Source organism: Ranitomeya variabilis, chromosome 5, assembly GCF_051348905.1.
Source record: "Ranitomeya variabilis isolate aRanVar5 chromosome 5, aRanVar5.hap1, whole genome shotgun sequence".
NCBI lineage: Eukaryota > Metazoa > Chordata > Amphibia > Anura > Dendrobatidae > Ranitomeya > Ranitomeya variabilis.
The window spans coordinates 495,135,577-495,141,192 of record NC_135236.1 but is presented as its reverse complement, the minus strand read 5'-3'; the positions used below and the strand labels follow the sequence as shown (position 1 = coordinate 495,141,192).

The following is a 5,616-nucleotide window of genomic DNA, read 5'->3' as shown; positions in this document are numbered from 1 at the left end:
ATCCACTACCGGGAACCAGAGGTATATGCAGAGAGTCTAAAAAAATGGAAAAGTTACTGCCGCAAAGTACCCACCGCACAATGAACAGGGACTCCTGGGGACGCGCCTCCGCCCCAACGCGCGTTTCGGCGATTAAACCTTCGTCAGGGGGCATTAAAACCGTGTGCACACTCAGCTTATAAGCACCTGTACCGGAAGTACCGGTACGCGATAACCGGAAGTGGTCGCGCGGTGCCATGGAAACCCGGGCGCCGGCCGCAGCCGAGGATAGCCGAGGGATGCCGAAGATCACAGGGGCCCCATGTGACCCGAAGCATCACCACAGCAACCACCGGGGCGCGCAGGCGCACAGGGCTCCAATACACCAGCACCACCACTGAACTGGTAACATATTAACAAACACTGATTCTATAAGTTACAGAGATGGAACCGATAACTTAATTATATGGTGAAGTAGACAACGAAAACCATATTAGAAAAGGGTTTGTGTTAGCGACACACAAATATTAAAGAAAAAAATTTAAAAATAGAATAAAGAATTGACTGAATAATAAAGTAAGAAAAGAAAAAAAAGGGAAAGAGAAAAAGAGAAAAGAAAAAAAGGAGAAATCATGAGAAGATCACTTCACTTGACACCCAACCAATTAAACTGCGGGGGACTACCAAATAGCAAATAAATTAGTGGTATCCCTATAGTCCAATACATGTATCATAGAATTATTCCCATGGCTCAAAGTACAGAAACATACAATTGCAGGACTTAATAGATAATATACAAAGCATTACACTACGTGTATATAATAATACGAAGCTATACATGCTAACACAGCCATAAAAGTATCATGCTAAACAGGCAGTGAAATATTGGTTGGATAAATGGTTAATTAATCAATTGGAGTCCATCCTTTCTTCTTCTTCCTTTTCTCCTTTATAGCAGACACCCAGTCAACACCGAAGTCATCACCACAACCGAAGTATATTTCAGCAATACCAGAATCTTGACATAATAAAATGAAGTAAGTAACAGGTGCTAGAATGTGCTAGGAACAAACAAAAACACAATTAAAAACAAGATAATAAAAACAAAACAGTACCACTATGGCAGTGCCACTACGCAGCCTAAAATAGCGACCGCAAAGCTAGAATAGGATGGGGAATAGACTAGAGATGTTAAAACTAGAGATGTTAAAACGGCTTAAGGGTCACTCAGATAAATGGGGCAAAACTGATATTGTCATTAAGTCCAGCAGGCTGGACCATGCCCAAGGTCCAAATCCACTTAGACTCAACACGGGCCAGCCGCTGGAAAATGCCCCCACCACGAATACCCACCTATAAGAGGTCAATCCCCCTAGCCTTAAGTAGGCTGGCGTTGCAGCCATGAAATCTCTTGAAATGGCGTGGTAGGGTTTTAAGAGTGGAAATGTCATCAACCTCAGCCGCTGCGTCGATGCCCAAAACATGTTCACGGATACGTGTTTTGAGTTGGCTCGTCGTCATACCAACATACATCTTAGCGCATGGGCATGTGACCACATAGATCACGTTTTTGCTTGTACATGTGATCCTTTTCTTAATCTTGTACTCACATGATCCGTCATAATTGAAAAATACCCCAACTCTCTCTATGTTAGGGCAAGCGACGCAGCGGCCGCAGGGGACGCACCCCACCTGTACAGCCATAGAGTCAAGAAAAGTAGATACCCTGTTACCGGTGTAATGACTATGGACCAGGACATCTCTGAGATTCCTGGACCTCCTGACCGCAACGCCAGCCCTTTCAGGTAAGTATCGTGCAATAACTGGGTCTGCCCTCAACACATACCAGTTTAGTTCACAATGCTAACCAAATTTTAAACAACATTTGTTAAATATATATTTTTTAAACACTTTAGGATTATTTTTGAACATGTTTGTATTTTGTAATGGAGCCTATAAATATGATGATTATTGTAAGCACAAATGTACTTGGGAAAAATAACTATGGGTAAAATCTGTCCCAGAATTTTGTAACATGGTGAAGCTTTGTAAATGTGTTAAAATACAGTGTAGTTATTTGAATATAAAGAGTTGATTAATCCATTTCCATGAAAAAGGCAAGAATTTGATGTATTAAAATCCAATAACCTTTATTGAAACAAATCCATAAAATAGACGATACCAATAGTTGTTTAGGCCTAGTATCACATATCAGCCCTCGCTGTACGCGTTTCAAACACAAACGTGTTCTTAGTCTGCAGCTGAACACTACATAATACATCAAATTCTTGCCTTTTTCATGGAAATGGATTAATCAACTCTTTGGGCTTCTACCACGTCCTGGGCTGGACGTTTTCCCTGCTCGGATGTTTGTATCACTTGTGGATCCCTGTTGTGTGATCATACAAATTAAAACCAAAAAAAAAAGGTATTTTAATATGTTTGGTCAATCATACACAGTCACACTTACTGATTTATCTCCATGATTGGGCGAAGAAAGGCTAAGTTGCGGTAGTAAACATATTTCCTCTTTTTTGTTGCACCTGCTGTGGAGGGTAGGGGATTAAATTCCCGCCTAAATTGGTCCCTGGCTGAGCGCCATCGCCGTTTAACCAAATCAACTGTAGGAAAAGTAGAGACACAACAAGTACATTCCCACAAATAACAACATATTCCTTAAACAACACAATGTGTTCATCTATGTTATAGTTTAAAAGTATTATGCTTGTGATCATCATGCCTGGCTGTAAACTAATTTTGTGGTGTGGCCAGTAAGACATGTTAAAATCAAACACTACATTTTTAAATAAATCCTGGTTTTGTTTGGACAAAAACAGTCAGCACATGTTGATCCTTACATGTTTAACATTATATTTTCACAGAAATTTAAACATCTAAAAAAGGAAAAGATACTTTAAGGGCTTGACTTTTGGCATATAGTCCAACGGTCAATTTCAAAATCTGACCCCATAAAACATTGTAAAGCATAAGAGAAAATAATGTTAGACATCTATGGAGATATGCTTGAATACAGTTCACTTTGCCAAATCTCATGTACCAGGTTTTTGACCAGCAGGGAATTGTGTGCCAAAAATGCAGGTTGTGAACATGCCAGACAACTAGGCCTTCAGTTACCTAGGTATTCTTTAGTATTTTCAAACATGACAAAACACTTTTAAAAAACAAAATATACACACAAAACCTAAAATGCTGACACAAACACACATTGCTTTTTTTAACAATTCTAAACAAGCATGCTTCATGCGAAAATAAACAATCAAACACAGGGAACATACTGGAAAGTAGTAAGATTCTTGTAAAGTGTATATGATAAGGTCCATGTAAATATAAATATTAAGAACACATAAGCCCAATGGTTATGATGTTAAGACATGGACCCTAACATATATAATGCACAATATGAATTTTGGTCATATGTTTCTCTGAAATTTATGTTTAATACAACAAGGAACACCTATGGGGTAACTTACCAAACTTTGCCTGCTTTGCGGGTGAATATGTGGACCAACCACGTCTGGGGTACAGCAAACCAAGCCCGTTCAATCGCCAGCCTGTCATGGTATCCTTCGCATCGTGTGTCCCATAATTCTGGATGTTGCTCCACCAAAGTAATTAGCTTCTCTGTGTCCACACGAGGGGGCATAATATTAGGCAGTCAGCAGAGTCTGAAGATGCCAGCACTCTGATAAGTCGACAACTTCACCTCAGAGGCTAAAATGATGTCTAGACTTATGTTTAGCTTTGTCCCAATCAATGTCTAGATCCCTGTCTGGTAATTGCTCCATTTGCTTCAAATGTTAACCCTAGAATTTTGAAAACGCACATGGACAGCACACGGATGGCACACGGACGTCATCCGTCTGCGGTACGTGTTTACACGCATCCATTGACTTTAATGGGTCCGTGTGATCCGTGCGCTCCCACGAACACTGACATGTCTCCGTGTTTGGCACACGGACACACGGTCCGCAAAAAATCAATGACATCTGCACAGAAGCATTGATTTTAATGTGTCTACGTGTGTCAGTGTCTCCGGTATGTGAGGAAACTGTCACCTCACGTACCGGAGCCACTGACGTGTGAAACAGGCCTTACCGTGAATAAAAAATAACTTTACACCATGCATGAAAAAAAGAAATCATTCTTCAGAGCTGTTTCCATTTTTTGTATATTGGGTTTGAATTATAAATATATTAAACTTAAATCTCCAAAATGTATTAATAAATTATTAAAGTTCGAATTTTAGTCTAGAAAAATCTAAGCCTTCCCGAAAAATGAACTGTGTTTGACGAGGCCTCTTCTGCTTTGCAGTCTCACACATGCATCTTTTTTCTTTACAGGATTAACCGCCCTTCTTAAAAAAACACCTCATTTACAAGCAGCATCACTAATTGCTTTTTAGGGTTCTTTTTGGTTCTCTGTTAAAAATTCAAGGGGCGTTTTTCCTACTCTTTGTCCTCTTTTTTGAGCCCTTTCAGCTTCTTTTACAAACTTAGCACTTTTTGTGCCTTTGGCTCTTAGACATAGGGGGAAAAAAACACTTTTTTTTTGGCAAGAAAGCTAGCTATACCTCCCTCATTCAGATATAAAAAAATGCACACGATTTGCAACCCTTCCATTGAAATCTGGTATTGTGGTCAGAATTTCCGGAACACACAGCTATATGTGAGTGGATAGAGTTTTTTTTTGCTCTTTAGCTGAGCGAGAGCGCCTCTCTCAAACCCGCTCCATTATCATGGCCAATGTTTGCCCTGCAGGCTTCTTTTAAAGAAGTATTGTTGCTGGTTGCCAGGTATTTCCTAGCAACGCTAAGGGCAAGCGGACTGCTTTATTTATGCAAGCAGCCATTCAATAGTCTCCACAACACGTGCTTGTCAATTCTGCTAGAGTATACTCTTCAAATACAAAAAAAATCCCATAAATCCTTTTTATGATTTCAACTTGTAATTTCTCCAGAACTATTTGTGTCTAAACTTACTTCGGGAAAACAGAAGGAAAAGTCATCCCAAATAAACTCTATATTAAAATGTAGTAGTAACAAATAATTATGTAAATGCTATGTCTGTAAAAAATTTTAAAAAAACTTACCGTAGGTGCAACCTCATCAACGGAAAATGTGTAGTAAAACAAGGAAATAATATGTCTACACACAAAAAGATTTATCTACCTAAACACAGGGAGCTTAAACACATTAGTGAGTCAATTCAAAAATGACAATAAGTGATCCGTAATGTCCATGAACACTGTCTGCATACCAATAGACGAGCCACTATTACAGAGGAACTGCTTCTTTGTAGTTTAAAGGGCAGCAGAAGTGTGCATCAGACAGAATCAGACTGAGGCCATTGTAGTGCCCCGTAGACTAGAACAATATGGAAGTAGGAGTTGCAATTATCTTGCCTCTGAAAAGCTGCTATAGATGCATTATTTTACTAAAAAAAGTAGAATGGGAAAAAACCTAAGTGGCAAAGTAAAATTCGAATGAATTAAATATTAGATGTAGCCAAAACTGACATTTCGCACTGGCAACAAATACTTTTTTTAGCAGCTAATAGTAATAGTATTTATATTGTATGTATTAGATGTGTATACATACTCTGTATGTATACAGTATAT

The 5,616-nt window shown here is 39.1% G+C and overlaps 1 long non-coding RNA gene across 1 annotated transcript; it reads right to left on the bottom strand.

Annotated features, from left to right (window-relative positions):
- Positions 1-360: 360 nt before the first annotated feature.
- Positions 361-3,591, bottom strand: LOC143773760 (uncharacterized). The gene is made up of 3 exons (XR_013215355.1): positions 3,471-3,591; positions 2,450-2,600; positions 361-1,040 (listed from the first exon to the last, which is right to left on the bottom strand). It is a non-coding gene; the product is annotated as an uncharacterized LOC143773760 (long non-coding RNA).
- Positions 3,592-5,616: the final 2,025 nt, after the last annotated feature.